Raw genomic sequence first — 26723 nt, 5'->3', positions numbered from 1 at the left:
GTGTATAAGAAATGGACAGGGTGGATAGGAAGCTGCTGCTGCCGTATAGCACCAGGGACCCGGGTTTGATTCCCGCCTTGGGTCACTGTCTGTGACAGAGCTTTCTCCTCTGTTACTGTCTTCTCTGCCTCTATTCTGCCTGGTTAAAAAGTATGCTGCAGATTGGGGGATATGTTTTGCTCATTTTCAAGCTCGTCCCAGTCATCAGCATGAATGCTGCCTCGCTTCAATGTGGAGGATGTCGGGGAAGCGTTACTGATGGAATTTCCCTCACACTCTGAGGATGCGCTGATACACTGGTCACATGTACATCATTGCGCTAAAACCACCAACCATCAATGGCATGTATGAGTGAGAAATATCCTGATCTGCCCATGTCTGGTCCCATTTTATAGAAATAATTTTTTTTGAAAATCTTTCACTAATTTAAAGCCCAGGATCAGCTCATCCCTCAGCCTTGTCATTACAGGAGAAGAAGGATCCAGTTTCTCAGTCCGTTACCGGGCCATTCTCTTTCTACTCAATGATTCTTTTTATGTCCTGTTGGTGTCGCCTGCAGGACCAGCATTTGTTGCCCTTCCCTAATTGCCCTTCAAGTGAGACGGGCTTCTTTGACCATTTCAGAGGTCAGGTAAGAGTCACCCTCTTACTCTGGGTCTGGCGTCACATTTAGGCCAGACCAGTTAAGGAGGCCAGACTTATTTATCTAAAGTGCACCGGTGAACCAGATTATAGTGAACAACAATCGCCGGTAGTTTCAAGGCCGCCATTACTGAGAGGAGCTTTCAATTCCAGATTGATGAAATAGTGAATTTAAATTTCATCAGCTGTCGTGGTGGGATTTACTCCGTGTCCCCAAAGATTAGTGCGGGCCTCTGGATTACCAGCCCAGTGACATCACCTTTCATCCCTGTAATCAGAAACACTTCACTCAGCTCGTTATTAAACCTCTTCCTGAGGAGATTAGATTTTCCTCCACAGAATTTTATTAAACTATTTGCTACAAAGCCTGTTGCTCCGTTCGGGAGCATCAATAATTTATTAAGATCACACAAAAAAGATAGTTTTCTTCGGAGGAGACTAAAATAATGAGACGAGAAAATTTAATGAACAAAACAACAAGGAAATACATTCTGAGAAAGCGCCCTGCAATGTTTGCAAGAAAATGCAGAGCTTTCAGCTGAAGAAGGAAATCTCAGTTTGCCGGAAGTTTTACCAGATTTCTGCATAAAACGACCGCGACAGGACTCGAACCTGCAATCTTCTGATATCATCACAGTTACCAAAGTCAGACGCCTTATCCATTAGGCCACGCGGTCAACCGATACAATTGAGCCCCAAATGTTAGCCTCATGTGAATAACTGTCGTGATTATATTTATTTTCAGTTTTGTTTTTGGTTACTTCTCTGATTCCCAGATGCCAAAAATTTGAAGTGGAATCCCCAGAGTTTGTCAACACCAGAAATCTAACGTCCACTTCTAACATTCTTGGCTGCCTGTCTGTGTAGAGTTTGCACGCTCTCCCCGTGTCTGCGTGGGTTTCCTTCGGATGCTCCGGTTTCCTCCCATCTCCAACCATGTGCAAATTAGGTGGATTGGCCAGGCTAAATTGACCCTTATTGTTAGGGGGATTAGCAGAGTAATTACATAGAGTGACAGGGAGGGATTCCCTGTCGGAGAGTCGGTGCAGAATATCTGGGCCGAATGGCCTCCTTCCGCACTGTCGGGATGCAATGCCTCTTGCACTTCCTGTCTTCAGTCTTACACCTCTCTTCCAGCGCCACTCAATCCCTTTTGCTGCACAGAGAGAAACTCCGAGTTATCCAGCCATACCTTGGAGCTAAAATCCCTCACTGCTGGATCCAAAACAGTAAATCTACTTTCCCCCTTCACAAGGACTCTCACACACTTTGTAAAGCCTGGTTACCGGATCTGGGGGCAATCCTAAAACAGCTACAGTTAATCAGAGCTTCATAAAGATTGAGCAGAACTTCCCAGTTTTTATACTCAGTATCTCCAGTTATGAAGCCAAACATCCAATCCGCCTTCCTTACGACTCTCTTAAAATCGTCTCTCTCCTTCAAAGATCTCTCTGACCCTCAGGTCCCCCTGAGCCTGCACACTGCTCAGAACTGGACCATTCAGTTTCTATTGCCTTTCACCATCTCTTCTGTCAAAAGATTCTTCTGTTAAGAAGGACTAAAAGAGGACATGAGATGACTTTGGCTGATAGGATTAAGGAGAATCCTAAGGCGTTCTATAGGTATGTCAAGAACAGAAGGTTGGTTAGGGCAAGATTAGGGCCAGTTACAGACAGTAGAGGGAAGTTGTGTGTGGAACCGGAAGAGATTGGAGAGGCATTGAACCAATATTTCTCTTCGGTGTTCACGCAGGGGGACATGAATGTAGCTGTGGAGGACACTGGGGTGCAGGGGTGTAAAATAGAAAGTATTGCAGTTGAAACCGGGGATGTGCTGGATATTCTAGAGGGCTTGAAAATAGATAAGTCCCCTGGTCCGGATGGGATTTACCCTAGGATTCTCTGGGAGGCTAGAGAAGTGATTGCAGAGCCTCTGGCTCTGATCTTCAGGTCATCGTTGGTCTCTGGTATAGTACTGGAAGATTGGAGGACAGCGAATGTTGTCCCATTGTTTAAGAAGGGGAACAGAGACTTCCCCGGGAATTATAGACCGGTGAGTCTTACTTCTGTTGTGGGCAAGGTTTTAGAAAGAATTATTAGGGATAGGATTTATAGTTATCTGGAGAGTAATGAATTGATTAGAGACAGTCAGCATGGTTTTGTAGCAGGTAGGTCGTGCCTTACTAACCTTATTGAGTTCTTTGAGAAAGTGACCAAAGAGGTGGATAGGGGTAAGGCAGTTGACGTGGTATATATGGATTTTAGTAAGGCGTTTGATAAGGTTCACCATGGTGGGCTTCTGCAGAAAATGAAGATGTATGGGATTGGGGGTAATCTAGGTACTTGGATCAGGAATTGGCTGGCAGATAGGAGACAGAGGGTGGTGGTTGATGGTGAATATTCGTCATGGAGTTCGGTTACGAGCGGTGTGCCTCAGGGATCTGTTTTGGGGCCACTGCTGTTTGTAATTTTTATTAATGATCTGGATGAGGGTATAGTTGGGTGGAGCAGTAAGTTTGCTGATGACACCAAAGTCGGTGGTGTGGTAGATTGTGAGGAAGGGTGTCATAGTTTGCAGGGTGACTTAGACAGGTTGCAGAGCTGGGCCGCGAGGTGGCGGATGGAGTTTAATGTGGAGAAGTGTGAGGTAATTCATTTCGGTAGGAGTAACAGATGTGTTCAGTATAGGACTTTGAATAGTGTGGAGGAGCAGAGGGATCTAGGTGTATGTGTACATAGATCCCTGAAGGTCGGGAATCAAGTAGATAAGGTAGTTAAGAAGGCATACGGTGTCTTGGCGTTTATTGGTAGGGGGATTGAATTTAGGAGTCGCAGCGTCATGTTGCAACTGTACACAACTCTGGTGCGGCCGCACTTGGAGTATTGTGTGCAGTTCTGGTCCCCACATTACAGGAAGGACGTGGAGGCTTTGGAGAGGGTGCAGAGGAGGTTTACCAGGATGTTGCCTGGTATGGAGGGGAGGTCATATGAGGAGAGACTGAGGGATTTGGGGTTGTTTTCGCTGGAAAGAAGGAGGCTAAGAGGGGATCTTATTGAAACATATAAGATGATTAGAGGTTTAGATAGGGTGGATAGTGATAGCCTTTTTCCTCGGATGGAGAATGCTAGCACGAGGGGGCATGGCTTTAAATTAAGGGGTGGTAGTTATAGGACGGATGTCAGGGGTAGGTTCTTTACCCAGAGGGTGGTGAGGGATTGGAATGCCCTGCCTGCTGCGGTTGTAAATGCGCCTAGTTTGGGGGCGTTTAAGAGATCTATGGATAGGTTTATGGACGAAAAGGGATTGGTTTAGATTAGTGGGTCAGTGTTTTTTTTTTAAAAAAACTGGTCGGCGCAACATCGTGGGCCGAAGGGCCTGTTCTGCGCTGTAATGTTCTATGTTCTATGTTCTAAAATGCAGCACTGTTCCTGAGTGTGGGATTATTAATTTGTCTCTGCTACAAAATCAGTGAGAGTTGAGACTGCAGCTTCTGTTTCTCCACTGTTAGGCTGACAGCACCGTGGTTGTTCCCTCACCTCAGGGACTGCAGCAGTTTAAGAAAGCAGCAAACCACCACATACTTAAGGCCGGTTAGGGATTGGCAATGAACGTTGGCCTAGTCAGTGGTACCCACCTCTCGAAATGAATAAAACAAATAAAAACTCGCAAGTACAACCGGAGACGGAGAGACACAGAACAAATCTCACTCACATCCATGTGTTGGATACAATATGAATCACCCAATCACATTCCCGAACAGAGGGTAAAAGGCAGTCGAAATTGGGCGATCGTTATCCACTTACAGTCTAACCAGAGTTTTATACAAGAACAGAGAAGATCTTAACACAACATACAACATTTTAACCCAACATGGAATATCATGAGATCAGATAATTAACATTAGTAAAACGGAAAACACCTTCACGGAGAATATTTTGACACAACAGAGCAGTGCAGAGGAGGTTCACTCGGCTGAGACCTGAGATGAGGAGGTTAGCCTATGAAGAGAGACTGGATAGACTGGGTCTGTACTCGTTGGAGTTCAGAAGGACGACGGGGGGATCTTATAGAGACATAGAAGATAATGAAGGTGATAGATAGGATAGAGATAGAGAGATTCTTCCCGCTCAGAAAGGATAACAAGACTAGAGGGCACAGCCTCAAGATAAGGGTTGGGGGGCGGTTTAGATCAGATTTGAGGAGGAACTTCTTCACTCAAAGGGTAGTGAGTCTCTGGAATTCACTGCCCATTGAAATGGTGGAGGCTACCTCGCTAAATATATTTAAGTCACGGGTAAATAGGTTTTTGATAGACAAGGGAATTAAGGGATATGGGGAGAAAGCGGGAAAGTGGAACTGATCCACTATCAGATCAGCCATGATCTTATTGAATGGCGGGGCAGGCTCGAAGGGCGAGATGGCCTACTCCTGCTCCTATTTCTTATGTTCTCATGTAACAGGGAACACGTTTACAGGACAGGGCATGTATTAAGAGAGTATTTTAAAAGTATTGACACAAGATGGATCATATTTACACAGCCAGGAAGGCATTTTAGACAACAGCAGAAAACATTTCTCAACAACAGAGAGCACAGTTACACAGCAGGAAATACATTTATAAACACCTATTTGTAACAGAAAATTCCTTTTAAAATAGTGATCGACTCTCCAATTCGTGTCTTGCCGGTTTCCCAACACTCTGTCCGTCGTTCCATGTGTCCAAGCAATCTCTCATGCTGCTATTGTGTGTTTTTCTCTGTCTATTGTATTCTCGGTGTGATGCAGTGATGCCTCCTCACACTGGTGTTCCTATTAAACGATAGAGGATAGACCATCTGTCTGATTACATTGATGGGCAGCAGAATAAGACTTTTGTCTCAGCAGAGTGGCGCAGCGGAAGCGTGCTAGACCCATAACCCAGGGGTCGATGGATCGCAAACCATTCTCTGCTATTCCTGCTCATAATAATGATGAAACAACTTAACAGTAACTGTGAAGCAGTTGTGACTCTTACCTGGAGAACACCAACTGTTATTTGTCTTCCCTTTTCCCCGAAAAACCTCGATCTGGAGTAAATGGCTTTTTCTGCAACCAGAGCCTGACACAAGAAGAGGGAACATCTTAACACAACATGCAGCAATTTACAGACAAAAAAAGTCCTCACGGAGAATCTTTTTTACACAACAGGGAACACGTTTGCAAGGGAAGGCGATATGTGAACAGAAAAGAAGAAAAAATATTTACACAGCCGGAAACACAACAACAGGGCAGCATATTTCACAACAGCAGAAAGAAAAAAAACACTCACCAACATTTGAGACAGTTACCTGGGTAAGATTGGTCTGGAGAGATATTGGCAAAACACGGATAATTGGGAATAACTCCGAGGGAAAAAGACAATGGGCAGCGTGAACACTTTGGGCCGAAGGGCCTGTTTCCATGCTGTAACCCTCTATATCATAGAGCACAGCAGGAAATATATTTACAAACAGTGAAACACTTTACACAACAACAGTGAACATCTTTGAGCAATAGTTCAAAGCAGGACAGCTGCACAGCAGGAAATATGCTTACAAGAATATATTTGCAACAGGAAACTAATTTAACATGTGAGTGATCAATTCCGGGTCCTGCCGGTTTCTCGGAACCTTTGTCTGTCGTCACTCATTTACAAACAGTCTCTTTTGCTGCTTTTGTGCGTGTCTTTCTCTGTCCATTGCATTCTTGGTGTTTTGCAGTGGAATTGTGTGGCCAGACTGAAACTCCCTCACACTCGTGCTGGAGTTAAACAACAATGTGGAAGTGAATATCCGAATGGCTACATTGATAGGCAACAGCGGGGAGCTGGATTTACCGGAGCAAAGTGACGCAACGGAAGTGTGCTGGACTGATCATTCAGAGGTTGATGCATCAAAACCATTCTCTGCTATTTTCTGTTAACGATGATAACAAAACTACTTGACAACAATTCTGCAATATTTCCGTGGAATATACAAGCATTTGCATTGGCTCCGCTTTTCTGTTTTCACCCTCAAACTGCAGTAAATCACATTGATCTGCACACAAGCTGTAGATACTGTGAACATGCACCAGGATATATTAGTGACCGAGGTCATGGTGTGCAGGGCACAATTTCAGAATTTGTGGATGATGTGAAAGTTGGGAGCATTGTGAACTCTGAGGAGGATAGTGTAAAACTGCAAAAAGGACAGAGACAAGTTGACGGAATGAGTGGACAAGTTACCGATGAAATTCAAAGCTGAGAATTGTGAAGTGATTCATTCTGGTAGGAAGATTATAGAGAGACAATGAAAAGTAAAAGGGCCGGGTTCAATTCTGGCCTTCAGTGACTGTGTGTATTTTCCACATTTTCTCTGTGCCCACTTGGCTTTCCTCCGGGTGCTCTGGTTCCCCCCGCACTCCATTGATAGGGGAAATGGACTTACCATGCTAAATTTCCCCGAATGTCTCCCAGTATGTTTAGATTAGGAGGATTAACAGGGTAAATATGTGAGGTTGAGTGGATAGGTCAGAGAATCAGTGCACACGCAATGGGCCGAATGGCCACATTCTGCACTGTAGGGATTCAATGATAGAGGTTTTCATATTCCAGTCAAGAGTTCATCAAGAACCAGGGGAAAATATTCAAGATAAGTATCAAAACTGCAGCGATTCAGTGCCTAATGTACACATCTTTGGAAACTAAAGCAACATTTAACATGGCCAATCCACCTCACCTGCACATCTTTCAACCAGGGAGCAAACCAGAGAACCCAGAGGAAACCCACGGGGGAGAATGTGCAAAATCAGCCAAGGTCAGAACCAAAGTCAGGTCTCGGGGCTGTGAGGCGGGGGAGTGGGATTAGACAGAATGTTGTTTCAATAACACCAAATGGGTTGTTACTGCATTGTAAAGATTCTGTGGTTTGTGAATCTATAATATAATCCTACTGAATGGAGCAGCAGGCTTGAGGGACCATGTGATCCACTTCTGATCCGATTTATTGTGCTGCTGCGTCTAGGAAGCTGCTAATTGATTTCTCATCATTAAATCAGAATTTACTCCAAATATAGGGGTAAGTTTTTCACTCAGAGGGTGGTGAGTGAATGGAATCGGCTGCCGTCAGTGGTGGTGGAGGCGAACTCGCTGGGGTCTTTTAAAAGACTTCTGGATGAGTATATGGGGTTTTATGGGATTGGGGGCTATAGATAGGTGTTGATGTGATCGGCGCAACTCGTGGGCCGAAGGGCCTGTTTGTGCTGTAGTGTTCTATGTTCTATGTTCTATATAAATGCAGCAACCCTGTGCTCAGTGACAAACACTGACTCGTGGTTAAGCAATGTCTCAGTTTTAATATTCTTATCCGTGTTTCCAAATCCCTCCATGTCCTCAGCTCTTCCTGCCTTTCGTCATCTCCAGCCCAACAATCCTCTGAGATATCTGAACTCCACTGATTCTGCCCTCGTGATAAGAAGTCTCACAACACCAGGTTAAAGTCCAACAGATATATTTGTTAGCAAAACCAGTAGCTTTCGGAGCGCTGCTCCTTTATCGCCTTACCTGATGTTTTTTCTGAGAACTAAGACTCTATCTTCTGTTTCTCCAAGAGAATCTCTCTGGATAAAGCCGGAATTTACAAGGATTTCTGTCACTGCTCTAACTCACTCTATCCCTCTATCCCCACTCATCCACTCTATATGAAGGCGGGATCTTGTTGTTTCGTGACTGAGTGCGCACAATCTGTATCTACATCTGATCAAATAGAATTCAGCTTGTGAACAATATCATCATTTCAACCAGCTCTGGGTTAACCCAGGCACAGCTCTGATTGGCTGCAGCCCCCTGAATCTGGGGAACAGACACTGTGAGCATCGCCGGCCTCAGAGGCTTTCACAGTTACTGAGCTGGGAAACTCCAACTAATCCCCGAGAATCCACAGCACAGAGCGAGAGGAGAGGAAATGTTGCGTTCACCCTATTTTTGTCCACTCGGTTGAAAACACAGGAGGAAGTGGATAAAGTTATAAATAAATTACCAATGCGATGGCTGGGAATCGAACCCAGGTCAACTGCTTGGGAAGTAGCTATGCTCACCACTATACCACTACCGCTCAGGTGGCTCAACCACTGTTTTTTTAATCACTTATAATTACGGAACTACCTGCGTTGCTGATGTTATCGGACATCAGGTCTGTCCATCGGACAGTTTGTAAACTGAACTTGGCTTCTCTCGTTTTTCTGGACAGTTTGAAGCCACCTTTTTACTATTGCTTCTGACTGAGAATTCATTGATTAGTTTTCAGGCCCTTTTTTTCATTTAAACAAATTTTCCACTGACAACAATTTCAAACTAGATTTTCCATTAGACACAGATGGATCATGAAAATATTTATGTGAATGTTCTTTAAGCAGACCCCCTCCCCTCCCCCTCCCCCTCCTCTCCCCTCCCCTCCTCTCCCCTCCCCCTCCGCTCCCCTCCCCCTCCCCCCGCCAGTTCTCAGCCAGACACTGACTGGTTACAAGTTTATTTTACATTTCACAGAAAATAAATCCCTGGCCCATGATCTGCTTTTCTCCTGTTCTCAGGCACATTCACTTTCAACAAGGGCGCAATAACTGGTTTGAAGAGTCAGAGTCAGACTGCAGTCACCTCGTTTCTCTCTCCATCCCTTTATCTCAGAGTCACCTTACACCATATCCTGCAGTCTGATTTGGCCAAGTTGAGCGAATGGCTCAATGATTGGCAGATGCAGCATATTTTGAATAAATGTGAAGTGATCCAATTTGTTAGCAAACACGGGAAGACATATTATGTTCTGTTTGGTCATAAATTAGGAGAAGAGAATGTGCAACCAGAACAGAGTGTCCTCATGCACCAGTCACTGAAGGGAAACATGCCGCTGCAGCAGGCAGTAAAAAATGCAAATTGCATGGTGGCCTTCATAGCGAGAGGCTTCGAGTACAGGAGCGGGGATGTCTTGATGCAATTATACAGGGTCTTGGTGAGGCCACAGCTGCAGTTTTGTCTTCTTATCTGAGGAAGGATGATCTTTGGACTGTGGGAGAAAACCCATGCAAACATTGGGAGAACATGCAAACTCCACACAGGCAGTGACCCAAGCCCCGAATCGAATCCAGGTGCCAGGAGCTGTGAAGCAGCAGTGCTAACCATTGTGTTACCGTGCCGAGTCAAACTTATCCAACTGTGTTTGGTGTCTGTGAGATCTCCGAGTCTCTCTCGTGTAAAATAAAACGATTTTCCAATCACAAAGTTCCCACTAATCCCCCTGCTGTGCCCCAAAGTTAGATTTCAAGGCACTGTTTCATTAAATTCAAGATTTGAGTTGGAAGTTAGAGAACATGTCAGCTACCCCGTGTCTGCATATCTTACCTCCAATCTTCACTTTATGTCATTGAATCCGCTACTAGTAATTAATGCAAGATAAAATATAGAAATGAAGCATATCTTCTCTGATTTGATGTATTAAAGAGCGCGGTAAAGTGGTACAGTAATTCGCACTGCTGCCCATGTTTGATTCGGGCCTTGGGTGACTGCATGGAGTTTGCACGTCCTCCTCGTGTCTGCGTGGGTTTCCTCTGGGTGCTCCAGTTTCCTCCCTCACTCCAAAGACTGGCTAGGTGCATTGGCCATGCTAAATTAACCCTTAGTGTCCCAGGATGTGGAGGTTCGGGGGATTAGCCATGGTAAAATTGCGCGAAATATGTTCTTTCAGAGAATCGGTTCAGACTCCTTGGGCTGACTGGTTTCCTTCTGCAATGCAGGGATTCTCTGCATACACAGTGTCTCCATTTATGAAATCAAGAATCCCGTCCGTTTTCCTAACGACTCTTTTAAAATTTCCCCTCACCTTCAAAGGTCTCCCTGAACCTCAGTTCCCTCTGAGCCTGCACACTGTTTAGAACTGGACCATTCTGTTTCTATTGCCTCTCCCCATCTTTGCCGTCAAAATGCAGCACTGTTCCTGAGTGTGGGATTAATAATGTGTCTGCTACAATATCAGTGAGAGCTAAGGCTGTAGCTTCTGTTTCTCCAGGAGAAACGTTCTGGATAAAGCCGGAATTTATAAGGATTTTTATCACTGAGACATTATCTGGCCGTCTGTGTCTCACTGGCCTGACTCACTGTCTCTGTCTATGCCTCTATCCTCTCTGATCCACTCTATATGAAGGCGGGATCTTGTTGTTTAGTGACTGAGTGCAGACAATCTGTATCTTTATCTGATCAAATAGAATTCAGCTTGTGAACGGTATCATCATTTCAACCTGGGTTATCTCAGGCACAGCTCTGATTGGCTGCAGCCCCCTGAATCTGGGGAACAGACACTGTGAGAATCTCCGGCCTCAGAGGCTTTAACAGTTACGGAGCCGAGAAACTCCAACTAATCCCCGAGATTCCAGAGCACAGAGCGAGAGGAGAGGAAAACCTCTCTTGGGAGCTGTCAATCTGAGACACAGTTTGACCTGACAATGTGCAGATGTGAACCTGTTCCTTCCATTCCCAATCCGTTATTGCTAGGAACACCTAACGCCCAGTAATGACCAGCTTGTAGCAATGTGTTTGAATGAACACGATGACATCTCATCTAAGGAGCATTTTGAAATTCTCATTCATTCAATGTATTCTGATGAAATGTATTTCTTATGCTCTGTGTGTCATTACATAAGAATCTTCCTCTGACATCAGACCTTGTTTTGCCCTTGTGATCCTGATGCTGATTTTTGCCTTCTGCTCACGTTATGATTTTGCTCATGGAACCATCGAAAGAACCGAAGTGACAGCACCGAAGGAAGCCATTCGGCCCATCTTGTCCATACCAACCCGAGGATACCCAGGTGTCCTTTCCAAACTCAGCTGCCTGGATCCTCATAACCCCACATATTTACCGTGCTAATCCCCCTGACACTGAGGGACTATTTAGCATGGCCAATCCCGCTAATACGGCGCTAATTTTCATGGCTGAGCTGCCCATTCTGGAAAGACAAAATCTGCCATTTGGGCCGCAAATGAAGCTGGAGTCTGCTTTGGATCTTCTGAAACCACATGTTTACCTGGTGGCAAACTCCTGTCTAAAACTGGGGTCCTGATTTGAACCTCAAAACACTGAACGAATCATCAGTTCACCGGCAATAAGGAGACAGAACAAATACACCACCGACGAGGATGGGATTCGAACCCACGCGTGCAGAGCACAATGGATTAGCAGTCCATCGCCTTAACCACTCGGCCACCTCGTCATGCAGCAACTGCTCCCCAAACCACCTCTTGTGTTTTAACATCCGTAACAAAGAACACATTTCTCCCGCAGGATAACGCTGCCTTTCTGCTTTCTCTTGATTCGTTGTTACTTTTCCATTTGATGTAAATCCAGAGAAAGTAAAGAGAGAGACAGTTCACCTCTCTGCTCCCGGTTCGGTTTTGAATTCACCGAACATGACCCTGATGTAAAACAGAGCAAGTGCTGTGAGTTTGTGGAGCAACAGGAGAGAGTCTGACCTCCCAGTAGAGGGCTGTGTGTCCGAATCACGGAGCTTTTCTGTGTCGGTCTTTGGATTTTCGGTTGTTTGCGATTGTTCCTGAAATGACAAATTCCAAAACTGGGATAGAAATAAAATTTTAGGGATTAATCCGATTCTCATGCTTAGTTAATTTTTATAAACTTCTTTATTTGAACAATGTGTGAGGGATATGATTTGTCCATTGCCGGTAAAGTTAGAGCAAGGTTCACAGTCCCAGTTGTTTCTGGGAGCCATCAATGGGGAGAGCTGACTGGCTGTGATTTAACCAGAGGATTCACACCTCAGGAGAGGAGCAAGACTGAGAAGGCGGAGCCTTCATGATCAATCTCAACTGAACCGGGAATTGATCCCGCGCTGTTGGCTGAATGAACTGTCCAGCTAATAGGGACAAATGCTCTGGGCTACTCATTAATGAAAACTAAGACTCATCCCTGTTTCTGTTTGATGGAGTGAGTAGGTGATAGCAGAGGATGGTTTCGATCCATCGAACCTTTGGGTTATGAGCCCAGCACGCTTTCGCTGCGCCACTCTGCTCCCAAAGTCAACCCCTCCCTGCTTATTACTGCTGCCCGCGAGCCAGGAATCTATTCACTGTCTCTTTTCATTACAAACAAGGTCCTGGGAAGCTCACCCTGGCTGTATAATAACACGTAACATCACCCCGAATGTAACAGACAGAGTAAAGCACACAGAAAACCAGTAAAAAACTATTAGGTCACACTCACAATGAGAGACAGAAAATATTCGAACAAATCAGCAAGATACTGAGATGGAGAAACTGATTAAGTATGAAAAGGGATTTTCTGTTACACAAAGATAGGCCTTGTTTTGAAATGTATGTTCTGTTGTGTAACTGTGCTCTCTGCTGTGTAACTGTTCTCTCTGTTTGGAACTGTGACTCTCCCGTTGACAGATCTTCACTGTGGTTCTGACAAATTCTTCCCTGTTGTGTAAATGTGTTCCCGGTTTGTAAATATCATCCGTCTCGAGCAGAAGTTTTTTTTTCTTTTGTGTGAAATGTTCTCTGTTGTTCTGTGAAGATGTTTTCTGTGGAAAAGAATCGACGGAAATTTCAAGGCCGCCATTTCTGAGGCTTGCTTTCAATTCCAGCATTGTTTGGGCCGAATGACCTCCTCCTGTTTCTGTTTTCTATCCATGTGCCTATGTGTTAAATCAGTGAATTTGAATTTCACCAGCTACCGTGGTGGGGTTTACTCCGTGTTCCCAAAGATTAGCGCGGGCCTCTGGATTGCCAGCCCAGTGACATCACCTTTCATCCCTGTAAACAAACACGGTTCATTCAGCTCAGCATTAAACCTCTTCCTGAGGAGATTAGAATTCCTGCCACAGAATTTCAATTAGCCGATTGATACAAAGCATTTTGTTCTAGTTTGGAACATTAACAATTTATCCAGATCAAACATACATTGTGGAATATCTGATATAAAAACACTAAGACGAATGAGAATTAAATGAACAAAGTTACAAGGAATTTAATCCTGAGAAAGTTGTTTGGAATTAATGGTGGATGTCAGTTAACGGACGAGAGCTCGGTTTTCAGGAGGTTCCACCAGATTTCTGTATAAGGAGACCAGACTCGAACCTGTAATCGTTAGAGAGCAGCATGGAAAGAAGCAAAATTAATCGTTTCACCCTCTAGGCTCTGTTAGGCTGCCTGTTTGTGGAGTTTGTGGAATATTCCTTGTTCAGTCCTGTTCCTTCGCCACCCCCCCCCCCACCCCCTATAACACACACACACACACACACATACACACATTTTATTTTTGCTGCATCGCTGACTGTATCGGTGCCGCGTCTTGCTCTCTCCTGCACCTGGACAAAAAAATACTACTTTCCTTCCAATTTCCACCCTCGCACCTTCACATGGTCCATCTCTGATACTTCCCTATCCTTCCTTGACCTCTCTGTCTCCAATTCTACACAGACTGACCACCTGTAATTAAAACCCCACCGACTCACAAGTCGAGTACAGATCCTCATTCTCCACTCCCTTTAAAGACGCCCATCCCCATCCTCCGAGCTTCTGCACCTCAGGCGAACTTCTCCCCTGTTGCCTCTTTCCAAGATGTAGAAATACCGGCTTTGGACTGAGGTAAACACAGTAAGAAGTCTCACAACACCAGGTTAAAGTCCAACAGGTTTATTTGGTAGCAAACGCCACTAGCTTTCGGAGCGCTGCTCCTTCGTCAGGTGAGTGGGAGTTCTGATCACAAACAGGGCAGATAAAGACACACACCCAGTTTACAGAATACTGATCAGAATGCGAGTCTTTACAGCTAATCAGGACTTAAAGGTGCAGACAATGTGAGTGGACATAGCATTAAGCATAGGTTAAAGAGATGTGTATTGTCTCCAGACAGGTCAGTAAGTGAGATGAATACACAAGCAACAAAGTGGCATCGAAATCAGAGATTGGAGAATCCGATAACCGACATTGCATTCTGGGAGTTTTACATGTTCCATAGATCGGGGTGAGCAGGATGGTCCAATCAGAAAGCAGATCTCTAGAACATGGAGTGTGGTTAATATAGAATATATTAATATATAATATATATATATATAATATTAATATATTAATATAGAATATATCATGTTTTGCAATCATTTTAATCGGTAAGAACCATGTTGACGTTATTTCACTCCAATCCACAACGTTTCTGGATGAATCGTTCCCTTGTTGCACAACTCGCGGTCAGCCAGGAGATGGCGGCAGTGAACAATAATTTGGGTTTGCTGTTTCTGCCCACACATCTGGACAGGAATGGAGCTGCTGTTGCCGCAGAGCCGGCCAAACAAGAGGCACAGATACAGTGTCGTAGCAAGAGGGGGAACAGGGGTAGAGACCCCTCCCCCAGCATATTCTTCAAAAGTAGCGCCTTTTCAACGGGGTGTTCCTCACCGGACCCTCAGGTCTCTTCCCGAGATCTGAAGTCCTCGATCCGTGTCCTGCGATCGCGGGATGCGACACATATACGGGCACTTCAGGCAGCGAGGAAAGCATGCAATCTCTCGAGAGGGTATGCAATCACCAGGAAATTGCAGGGGCCGCGAAGGACATAAATATGCAGCCACCGCGTCGAACGGGCAGTCGATACCAATCATCCCTCACCGGCGGACATCACCAGCCGAGATTGGGTGAGTAAATAGATTTGGTGATTATTCTAACTTGTCCACATCGTACCACATTTTTTCTGACCTTCCCAATAACTAGCTCAGTTGTAGAACAGTCCATTAGCCGGCTCAAACACATAAAGTCCTACCTTCGTTCTACAATGGACGAGGATAGATTGTCTGGGTTAACTTTGGTCAGTAAAAAGTCTGACAACACCAGGTTTTAGTCCAACCTATTTATTTGATGATATACTCACAAACTTTCGAGGGGACTGCCTCTTCGTCAGGTGAATGGAGAAGAAGGCAGTCCCCTCGAAAGCTTGTGAGTATATCATCAAATAAATAGGTTGGACTAAAACCTGGTGTTGTCAGACTTTTTACTGTGTTTACGCCAGTCCAACGCCGGCATACCCACATCTTAACTTTGGTCTCCATGGAAAGACAGTTGGCTACTGAGGTAGATTATAATAAAGTAATAGATCACTGCTGGAATGAAGCCGAGACGAAAGAGACTCTTGTAGTTACTTCATACCTTTTTCATATTCCTTCTTTTTGTTTTATGTTACGTTTAAAACGTAAAATAATTAAATAACGCACGTGTTTTATTATGTTTTGATTTTAAATACAAAATAAAAATGAACAATTAATTTATAATTATTTGGTATGCGCCGTGGCGCCTTTTTTATGTGTTCTAACTTTAGAACCTGGCTCCGCCCCTGCAAACTGACCAACTGCAGCCGCTCCAAATAGATTCACAAAATTAATGAACAAACGAAAAACCAGCGCAACTGATCTTTTAAGAAGCTATGACAGTCTCTGAAAGCATTATATTAACATCTCTTCAAGAACCAATTTGCTGGAACTAATTCAATATGAACCGTTTCAGTGTCAGCTCTATTCATGGCCAGTTCTCAAACAGACATTGACTGGTTAGAAGTTTTAATGTTATCAGGGAACAGTCATCAATATTCTCCGGGAAGTGAAACTGCCGCCCCGAACGTCATAGAATCCCGACAGTAAGAAGGAGGCCATTCGGCCCATCGAGCCTGTGCCAACAACAACCACACACAGGCCCTATCCTAATCACCCCACGTATTTAACACGCTAATACTCCGAACGGGAAATTTACCGTGACCATTCCACCTAACCTGGGACTAATTTTCTCGGCGAAACGGCCTATTCTGGAAAGACAATATCTGCCATTAGTGCTGCAAATGAAACTGAGGTCTGTTTTGGAGCTTCTGAAACCACATGTTTTCATGGTGGCAAACCTCTGCCCAAAGCTGGTGTCCTGATTTGAATCGATTGCCAGCTGGAGTTTCTCATTTGGATGAAGAATATGGAATGGTGCTGGACTATTCACTCCTCAAACCTGTGGAACTCTGAGTCTTACCTTCACCTTGGTCCGTGAACCTCAAAATAAGTGATCAGTTCACCCTCAATCAGTCAATGCGGAGACAGAGTTTGAAATGGAAAAACAAGATGGAACTCTAATCGATTTGTGCGGAGGTTTTACGCTTCTCTGCAAGCAGTCAGGATGGCCGAGCGGTCTAAGGCGCTGCGTTCAGGTCGCAGTCTCCTCTGGAGGCGTGGGTTCAAATCCCACTCCTGACATTGATTATATTTTCCTTCGCCAGGCACCATCCAAACCCAAGAAATCTCTCACTTGGCACCACAAGGGCAGCAGATGCAGAGAAACAATGACCATCTCTGAGTTCCACTCCGAGACACATCATCCTGACTTGGAAACATATTCCCGTTCCGATGGTTCACAATCCTGGAAATTCCTCCCGAATGGCAGTGTGTGTGTGCACAGACACCACATGAACTGCACTGGCTCCAGAATGAATTCATGGCCAATTACTCAAAGATAATTAATTTGGAGAATACAGGCTTCCCGGGTCAGTGACACACATTTCCCGGATGAATGAATTATTTAAAAAAATCTCGCGCCGCAGGAGGGGCACGCCTGCCTTCAGAGCAGAAAACTGTGTGTATGAATCACACCCTGAACACAGCTACTTTTATACCAGGTTTGTGTCTGAAAACGGTATTTGGAACCAAGTCACGATAAACCGCTCAATGTTTAACGGAAGAGTTTCACTCAGTGATGTGTGTGATTCCCTCTGATGTTTTTGTTCAGTATCGGGGGAAAGGGGATTTGAAATCGGTGCAGTCATAGCCCACTGTAGGATCCAATCATTTTTCTTTCATGAATCTATCCGGGATCCCATTGCATCTGTGGAGAGAGAAACAGGTGATGTGGGGTTTGAATCTCAGTCCAGCCTGGATTCCTTTCACGTGATCTTTGCAATTGTGCAAGTCACAATGTCCCTTCCTCGCTAGTCAATATTATCTATCCCTTCACAGTTGATGATCTACAAAGATGAAACAAAAATACATTTCGAGACTCCCCACGAATATTCCGACTGTTTATTTACACGATCGAGGTATTTTCATCACCTTGCATTGAAGAAAACATCTAATTTGCAACAAACCCAACGGTGTAAGTTCTACAAACACAGTTTTCTTTTTTTTGTCCCCTCGGGGAATTTCTAACCCTGTCAAAGGACCTTAGAATCATACAATCCGGACAGTGCTGAAGGAGACCATTCTGCCCATCCAGTCTGTGGCGACTCTCTGACAGAGAATCGCACATAGACCCTATGCCCGCTAATCTACCTGTACAAACACCTTGGGGACCGAGGGGCAATCGAGCATGGCCAATCCGCCCAAACTGCTCATCTTTGTGGGAGGAAACCGGAGCACCTGGTTTCCTGGGATAACTTGCCTGGGTGAATGCAACCTGAACAGCTCTACAAACATTTCCCACCATCCAGGAGAAAGCATCCCACTTCATTCTCTTCTCATGTATAAAAGTTCACTCCCTCCACTACAGACACACAATGGCAGCAGTGTGCACCATCTACAAGATGCACTGCAGCAACTCAGCAAGACTCCTTTTCCAGCACCTTCCAAACCCACGGCCACTACAGCCTAGAAGGACAAGCGCAGCAGATACATCAGGATAACACCACCATGCTGCAGGGCACTGATATTTATTGATTGATTTTTAGTTATTTATAAGTTGTTGTTGTTGCATGTGAGTTTTTAATAAGAACATAAGAACATAAGAAATAGGAGCAGGAGTAGGCCATCTAGCCCTTCGAGCCTGCCCCACCATTCAACAAGATCATGGCTGATCTGTCGCTGCTCAGTTCCACTTTCCCGCCCTCTCCCCATAACCCTTAATCCCCTCTCTTATCAAAAACCCATCAACCCGCTTCTTAAAAATATTTAGCGAGGCAGCCTCCACCACTTCAACGGGCAGAGAATTCCAGAGATTCACCACCCTTTGAGTGAAGAAGTTCCTCCTCAACTCCGTTCTAAACCGCCCCCCTTTTATCTTGAGGCTGTGCCCCCTAGTCCTACTGTCCTTTCTGAGCAGGAAGAGTCTCTCCACCTCTATCCTATCCATCCCATTCATCATCTTATACGTCTCAATGAGATCTCCCCTCATTCTTCTAAACTCTAACGAGTACAAGCCCAATTTATTCAGCCTCTCCTCATAGACAGTGAAATGCAGACTTCAGGCTGGATATTCAGTGGGCTCTGAGATGGGTGAATAGACTGTGGCATCTTGGCATGGTAAAAGTGCAATAGGGATGAGGAACACTAAAGGTGTACACTTTAATTTATATCACCTCTCCTCGAAATTCAATCATTCACTTCAGCTCCACCCAGATAGGGAACTGAAAACATCTGTAAACAAATTAGAAACAGATCAATCCACCGTGATGATAACTCCATCTCTGACTTCCCTCCTGCCAGGAAGCAGCCCTTTCATTGACCCTGTGAGTGGCTCTGTAAAGAACTTATAGGTTAAGCTGAACTGGCTGGAGAGAAAAGGCAGTAAAAAGTCTCACAACACCAGGTTAAAGTTCAACAGGTTTATTTGGTAGCACAAACCACTAGCTTTCAGAGCATTGCCCCTTCAGAAGTTCCGAAAGCTAGTGGCTTGCAGTACCAAATAAACGTGTTGGAACAAAGGACAAAGAACAATGAACAAAGAACAACACAGCACAGGAAACAGGCCCTTCGGCCCAACGAGCCCGCACCGCCATCTTAACAATGCGTTTTTCCTCCTCCACCCTTGACCCATGTCTGTGCTTATGGTACTCCCATTGGAAACCAGATTAAGGGGATAATAATTTAGGGACAATTTGTTACACCAATCAGCCTAAGAGCACATCTTTGGGGTGTGGGAGGAAACTGGAGCACCCGGAGGAAACCCACGCAGCCACAGGGAGAATGCGCAAACTCCCACAGACACTGGCCCAAATCCATGTGTCTGCACAGCAAACGGTGATAGTCACTAAGCTGTTGTGGTGCCCGTCTGCTGGTCCAGTTTTAAGCACACACAAACGACACGAAGTACTAGGCTACTCTCGAACTTTCAAGAGCAGCCCACGCACGGCCCACCGTGTGCATGCCCCTCGTTAGACAACTAGGTGGGCCGACGCACCTGCGGAGTAAAAGACTTTAACCTGGTGTTGTGAGACTTCTTACTGTGTTTACCCCAGTCCAATGCCGGCATCTCCAAACATCATGGAGAGAAAAGGGACTGAGATCGAATCCAGCGCACTAATTGATGGACTTCAAATCCTCGCTGTATCTGTGACGATCTGTATAAGAACGGAATAAAGTCTTAGTTTGCACAGATGGTTATTTGCTGCATAAACAATGGCACAAATGATGAAATTGCCGATTAATAAACGACTTAAATCAGAACCTGAGTTCCAGACATTAAGAATTAATAAACAGCAGCAACTTGCATGCATTAAAATACTGCCTGTAACAATACTATCATAGTGAGAAGTCTCACAAGACCAGGCTAAAGTCCAACAGCTTTACTTGGCGGAAAAGTATTTGGAGGAGTGACAGAGCGAGAGCGGGAGAGACAGCGACACCAGCGGTGGGAAGAGGGAGTGACAGAGCGAGTGAGGGAGAGACAGCGACACCAGCGGTGGGAAGAGGGAGTGACAGAGCGAGTGAGGGAGAGACAGCGACACCAGCATTGGGAGGAGGGAGCGACAGAGCGAGAGCGGGAGAGACAGCGACACCAACGGTGGGAGGAGGGAGTGACAGAGCGAGTGAGGGAGAGACAGCGACACCAGCATTGGGAGGAGGGAGCGACAGAGCCATGCGAAGGGGGAAAGGGCGGCACTCGTGGTGTGAGTAGAGTGACAGAGCGAGAGAGAGGGAGAGACAGTGACACCAGCGTTGGGAGGAGGGAGTGACTCTGCTAAACATTGAGCGGTTTATCATGAGCTGGTTCCATTGACTATATTCAAACAAACAACTGGTATAAAAATAGCGGTGTTCAGAATGTGATCCATATACATAGTTTTCTGCTTTCAAATCAGACCTGCTCCTCCGGTAACACAAGGTTTTTTTAAAAACTTTATTAATACGGGATATGCCTGGGAAGCATTTAATGTTCAAAATTAATTATCTTCGAGAATTTGGCGGTGAATTCATTCTTGAGCCACTACAGTCCATGTGATGTTTGTACACACACTGCGCTGTTAGGGAGGGAATGCCAGGATTGTGAGCCAGCCACAGACTCTGCGTCATACTTGCAATAAAAAGTCTGACAACACCAGGTTTTAGTCCAACCTATTTATATTTATAAATAAATAGGTTGGACTAAAACCTGGTGTTGTCAGACTTTTTACTGTGTTTACGCCAGTCCAACGCCGGCATACCCACATCATACTTGCAAGTCAGGATGGTGTGTGTTTCTGAGTGTAACTTGCAGGTGGTCCTTGTTTCTCTGTATCTGCAGCCCTTGTGCTGCCAGTTGGGAGGTTTCACAGGTTTGGATGGTGCCTGATGCAGGCGAAAAAGAATATCAGGTGTGGAATTTGAACCCACACCTCCAGAGGAGACCATGAATTTAATGCAGCATCTTACATCAGTTCGCCATCCTGGTTTTAGATGGTGCCTGCCGCAGGAGAGAAAAAAATGATGTCAAGAGTGGGATTTGAATCCGCACTTCCACAGGAGACTGCGACTCGAATGCAGCACGTTGATCTTCATGTCATTTGCATCTCGATGTGTTTTTGCATTTTTCAACCCCAGCCAGAGGCCTGCATCTGAGTCCCATCCTTCCCCAAGCCGCCGGGGGGTGAGGAGCTTCTCATTGCTGCATTGCTCTGTTTGCTCAAATCAACAAAGACCCAATTCCCGCCCTACCTGTTCCTTACAGGAAGGTGTTGAGAGTGTCAGATCTGAGCAATGTGAAGTATCCAATTGGAGAGTTACATCCTGGCGACAGGAATATCTCTCCACAGCTGCTTTCGGAGCTGCTGAATATTTCCAGCATTTCCTCTTTCTGATTTTATGTCTTCATTACAGGAGTTCATTTACTGACAACCCAAAACTTGTCTCTTGGACGCAGATCCAGGCACAGTTTTTCTGTGATCTTCACACAGACAAGTTCACGCTTCACTTTCCGACACATATGTTTTAAAATCGGGTGTTTCCATACTCAGAATCCTGAGGCATTGCCCGCCTCAGCCCACCCTTCACCCACCCATCAGCGTCTCACTGATAAAATTATTTCTTGGAATTCGCAAGGGCAAGGGATGACAGTGCCCATGTTTGAATAAAAGGGGTTAATTCACACTCACTGAAAATGAGTGAATCCCTACCTCTCTCTCTCTTACACACACACACACACACACAGAGACGAACACTCACCCATTTCCCAGCACGAGAGATGGTGAAATTCAAAATCAATAAAAAAAATCTGGAATTAATGGCCTTGAATCGACTTTCATAAAAATAAGACAATTGTAGCACTAATGTTCTTCAGGAAGGAATTCTTACCTGGCCTGACCCACATGTAACTCTAGACTCACAGCAACATGGCTGCCCTCAGAGATGGCCTACCAAGCCACTCAGTTCAAAGGAAATTTGGAGGCCTTGGCCTTGTGCTTTCATCGTAGAAATCTGAAACTTAGCGAGTATTCTGGGGACCCAGGTTCAAATCTTGCCACAGGAGCTAGTGGAATTCGAATTCAATAAAAACTATCTGGAATTAAGGACCTCCTGCTGACCATGAAACCTTTGTCGGTTGTTGTGCGAATCTATCTGGTCCTCTAGGGACCAAAATCTGCCGTGTTTTCACAGTCTGGCCAACATGTGATTCCAGAGCCGCAGCAATGTGGTTGACTCTCAATTGCCCACAGGCAACTAGAGTGGTGAATAAATACTGGTCAGCCAGCAGCACCCATGTCCCATGAAGTAATAAAAAAAAAATACTGACCCAGCCAGCAACACTGAAAAGAAATACACCCGAGATTCAGAATGAGGAGATCCATCAAATCGTTTACAATCCCACAGATTGCAAAGGCAGAATGGATTCCAAACTAATTTACAGTTCTGGGAGCTGAGTGCCAGAACAAATCACTTGTTCAGGCGCAGTTCTACCAACAGAATCAGAAAGATCCCAATCCTCGAACAGCAGCAGATGATGCAAAACATATTCTGAATATGACACAGATATAAAGGTAAAGATGCCATAGACGGAAATGACCATCTGCTGTTCCCCATCTCAATATAGAACATAGAACGTAGAACCCTACAGTGCAGAAACAGGTCCTTCAGCCCACCGACCATAATCCCACTTAGGCCCTATCCTCATATCCCTAGACATTTAACCGCTAATCCCTCTAACCTACACATCCCAGGACACTAAGGGGCAATTTTGGCATGGCCAATCAACCTAACCCGCACATATTTGGAATAGAGGGAGAATTTAATGGTGATGATTTAGCCTCAGGATCACCACACCTCAGGTGAGCGGCAAGTCTGAGAATATCTACTGTGCTATCTAATAACATATCTGCCTTATTTATGCCGTAAATTTGTATCAACTCCTTGTTTTCAGTTATAAACCGGAGGATACTGTGTGCTTTATTAACGGCTCTGAAAAAAAAGTCCTGTCACCTTCAATGACATTTACACATGTCCAACTACGTCCCGCTGTTCATGCACCCCCTTTGGAATTAATTCCTTTATTTTATATTGTCACTTTGTGTTCTTCCCACCAAAATTAATCACTTCATTCATCATCTGCCACATGTCCTCCCATTCCACCAACCTGTCTGTGTCCTTTTAGAGTTCTACTGGAATCTCTGTAGCTCTTTTCACAACTATAGGACGTCCCACAATGTTTTAATGATGATAAAGTATTTTTGAAATATAATCGCTGTCCAATTGCTGAACTTTTCAACTGTTTGTTCGACGACGTCAGAAATTCCCAGATGGGAATGGGGAATAGTTGCTGCAGTTGTGTCTCTGTGGCGCAAAGAACGGCTTTTGTGATTTGATTTGATTTGATTTGCTTTATTATTGTCACATGTATTAACATACAGTGAAAAGTATCGTTTCTTGTGCGCTACACAGACAAAACATACCGTTCATAGAGAAGGAAACAAGAGAGTGCAGAATGCAGTGTTACAGACATAACTAGGGTGTAGAGAAAGATCAACTTAATGCAGGGTAAGTCCATTCAAGGTAAGTCTGTGAATTCAGATGTTCAGGATCCAGTTGCAGAGGGAGGTGCCGAGGCCCAGGACACAGAGTTTGGAGAGGAGTTTCGTGGGAATAATAGTGTCGAAGGCTGAGCTGTAGTCAATAAATAGGAGTCTGACATAGGTGTCCTTGTTATCTAGGTATCCCACGATTGAGTGCAGGGTTAAGGAAATGGTGTCTGCTGTGGGCCTTTTATGGCAGTTGGTACTGGCATGTTAGACAGTTAGTCATTGTCTTGTGAGATGTTCAAAGGTTGTGGGTCTAAATTTCATCTGAGTCCGCTTTTCGGGTAAAATTTAAAGAAATTAGGAACGGGTGTGTCAATCTTCCCAGAGAAATAAAACTGCCGCCTGGAACTTCATAGAATGCCTGCAGTGTAAAAGGATGACATTCGGCCCATCAAACCTGCACCGACAATCCCATCCAGGCTGTATCCCAGTGACCCCACATGTTTACCATGCTAATCCCCCTGACACTGAGCGGCTATTTAGGATGACCAATTCAGCTAATACAGCACTAATTTTCATGGCTGACCTGCCGATTCTGGAAAGACAAAATCTCACCACTGGCGTCTGCTTTGGAGATTCCGAAACCTGATTTTTACAGGGTGATGAACTCGTGTCTAAAGCTGGTAACCTGACTTGAATCGAGTTTCTCTAAAGATGAGAATCGTAGAATTGTTCTGGAACATTCACCCCTCGAGCCTGTGTGTCCAAACTTCACCTTGGTTCTGTGAATCTCAAAACGCTTAAACAAGCCATCAGTTTAAGGGTCAGAGTAAATACATCACCGACAATGATGGGATTTGAACCCACGCGTGCAGAGCACAATGGATTAGCAGTCCATCGCCTTAACCACTCGGCCACCTCGTCATGGAATAATTTGGCACCAAACTTTGACAAAGGGTCATCTGGACTCGAAATGTCAGCTCTTTTTTCTCCTTGCGGATGCTGCCAGACCCGCTGAGATTTTCCAGCGTTTTCTCATTTGACTTCTCACCAAACCAGCTCTTGTGTTTTAACACCCGTAACAAACAACATGTTTCTCCCGCAGGATAATGTCGTGTTGCTGTTTACTCCTTAATCTCGGTTCGCTGTTACTCTTCCATTCCATGTCTGACCACAAAAAGTCGAGAGGGAGACAGTTCCATTCCCTGGGCCCAGTTTGATTTTGAATTGACCGAACATAAGCCGGATGTAAAAAATTGCAAGTGGTGGGAGCTTGTGGCGCAACGGTAGCGCGTCTGACTCCAGATCAGAAGGTTGCGTGTTCAAATCACGTCAGGCTCATGAAGCTTTTTCCGGTCGGATTTTGTATCTGGGTAAAGTTAATTATTTGCGATTATTCCCGAAATGACAGATTTCAAAACGATGGTAGAAATGATATTTTAGGGATACTTCCGGTTCGCATGCTCAGATTATTTTTGCAGTTTTATATCTGAAACAATGTGTCAGAATTGTGAGGTGTTCATTTCTTGCAAAGTTAAAGCAAGGTCCACAATCTCAGATGTTTCTGTGGGTCATCAAAGGGGAGAGAGCTGACTGGTGGTGATTTAACAGGATAATTCATACCTCAGGAGAGGAGCAAGGCTAAAAACAATCTCAACCGATACAGGAATTAATCCCGAGCTTCTGGCTGAATAAACTGCCCAGCCAACTGAGCTAAACACTTATTTGATAAAAGGGGAACTCTCCGAAAGTTCATGCTGCCAAATAAACCTGCTGGGCTTTAACCTGTTTTGGTGAGATTACTTACTGTGAACCTCGGATAAATGTGCTGTGTTCCCCGTTAATGAAAATCAAGATTCATGAAGCAAATTTACTGTCGAGAAAACTCAGACTTGCCTTTGGGCAGCAGCCGAATGTTACTATTTAATGTTAGTGGAACCATCCCAGGCAGCTGCGATGGCCGAGTGGTTAAGGCGTTGGACTTGAAATCCGATGGGGTTTCCCCGCGCAGGTTCGAACCCTGCTCGCAGCGAGTCTCATACGCAGTGTTTGGAAGTTGCAACTTGTTTTGAGGGGGTGACGACTAAAAAAACCTGTAACTGTTGGTTTTGGGGTCGCACAGTGGTTATCACTGTTCCTTCACAGCTCCAGGTGTCAGGTTCATTTTTCAGAGACCCTTTAGCAAGACACTGATCTGTATAAGAAAACCCTGTCCTTTATTCTCAAGCAAGTACAAACTCTCTTGGAGAATCGCTTTACTAACTCAGAACAGTATTTTTTTAAAACTTTATTCCAATCCAATCAAGTCAAATTAAACCCAATTCAGAGCCCCAACAAGTTGGGACATTCCCGATCCAAGCTGGCAAGACAGGGCTCTCACCTCCGGTCTTGGGCTTGATCTACATGATCCAAGCTGACTGGAGTAGGTGTAGCTCCTCCTCCAGGACTTGATCTTATTTGCATCTTAGCCAAATGGCCGAGGTGCCGCTTTAAAAAATTGCTTCAAATGAAGCTGAAATGTAACCTAATGACTTCAACCAAGCTCAGCATGCCGATACTACACTTGATCTTAGCCAACAGTATTCTGAGTTTAGTCGAGCCATACTCCATCGGACGGGGGGTGGGGGGCGGGGGGTGAGGAATCTCCCCCTTTCTAGTCTTTTTACAGCAATTAGTCACGTACACACAGTATAACTTCACCCAGATCACGTGCTTAGCAGTAGCAAAAAGTACGTACAAATACAGCGTGCGAGTAAAAACATGTCGAAACCGACACCACCACCCCCCTCCCCCCTGGCTGCCATCGAAACTGCACGTCCACCATTGCTCCAGTATGAGATAGCAACCATTCTCATATAT

General features: G+C 44.9%; 6 non-coding genes across 6 annotated transcripts; 3 read left to right on the top strand and 3 right to left on the bottom strand.

The window, feature by feature from the left end:
• Positions 1–1233: 1233 nt before the first annotated feature.
• On the bottom strand, positions 1234–1319 carry trnaq-uug (transfer RNA glutamine (anticodon UUG)). Its single transcript is given in 2 exon segments — positions 1234–1269; positions 1283–1319. It is a non-coding gene; the product is annotated as a tRNA-Gln (tRNA).
• A 10497-nt stretch (positions 1320–11816) lies between these two features.
• trnas-gcu (transfer RNA serine (anticodon GCU)) lies at positions 11817–11898 on the bottom strand. The gene has a single exon. It is a non-coding gene; the product is annotated as a tRNA-Ser (tRNA).
• A 4945-nt stretch (positions 11899–16843) lies between these two features.
• On the top strand, positions 16844–16926 carry trnal-cag (transfer RNA leucine (anticodon CAG)). Its single transcript has one exon. It is a non-coding gene; the product is annotated as a tRNA-Leu (tRNA).
• A 7780-nt stretch (positions 16927–24706) lies between these two features.
• Positions 24707–24788, bottom strand: trnas-gcu (transfer RNA serine (anticodon GCU)). Its single transcript has one exon. It is a non-coding gene; the product is annotated as a tRNA-Ser (tRNA).
• A 345-nt stretch (positions 24789–25133) lies between these two features.
• On the top strand, positions 25134–25205 carry trnaw-cca (transfer RNA tryptophan (anticodon CCA)). The gene has a single exon. It is a non-coding gene; the product is annotated as a tRNA-Trp (tRNA).
• Positions 25206–25814: 609 nt separating this feature from the next.
• Positions 25815–25896, top strand: trnas-uga (transfer RNA serine (anticodon UGA)). The gene has a single exon. It is a non-coding gene; the product is annotated as a tRNA-Ser (tRNA).
• The last annotated feature ends 827 nt before the right edge of the window (positions 25897–26723 follow it).

Source organism: Carcharhinus amblyrhynchos, unplaced genomic scaffold, assembly GCF_965287045.1.
Source record: "Carcharhinus amblyrhynchos unplaced genomic scaffold, sCarAmb.v2.hapA scaffold_42, whole genome shotgun sequence".
NCBI lineage: Eukaryota > Metazoa > Chordata > Chondrichthyes > Carcharhiniformes > Carcharhinidae > Carcharhinus > Carcharhinus amblyrhynchos.
The sequence above is the reverse complement of the archived record's forward strand: the minus strand, read 5'-3'. Positions and strand labels throughout refer to the sequence as shown.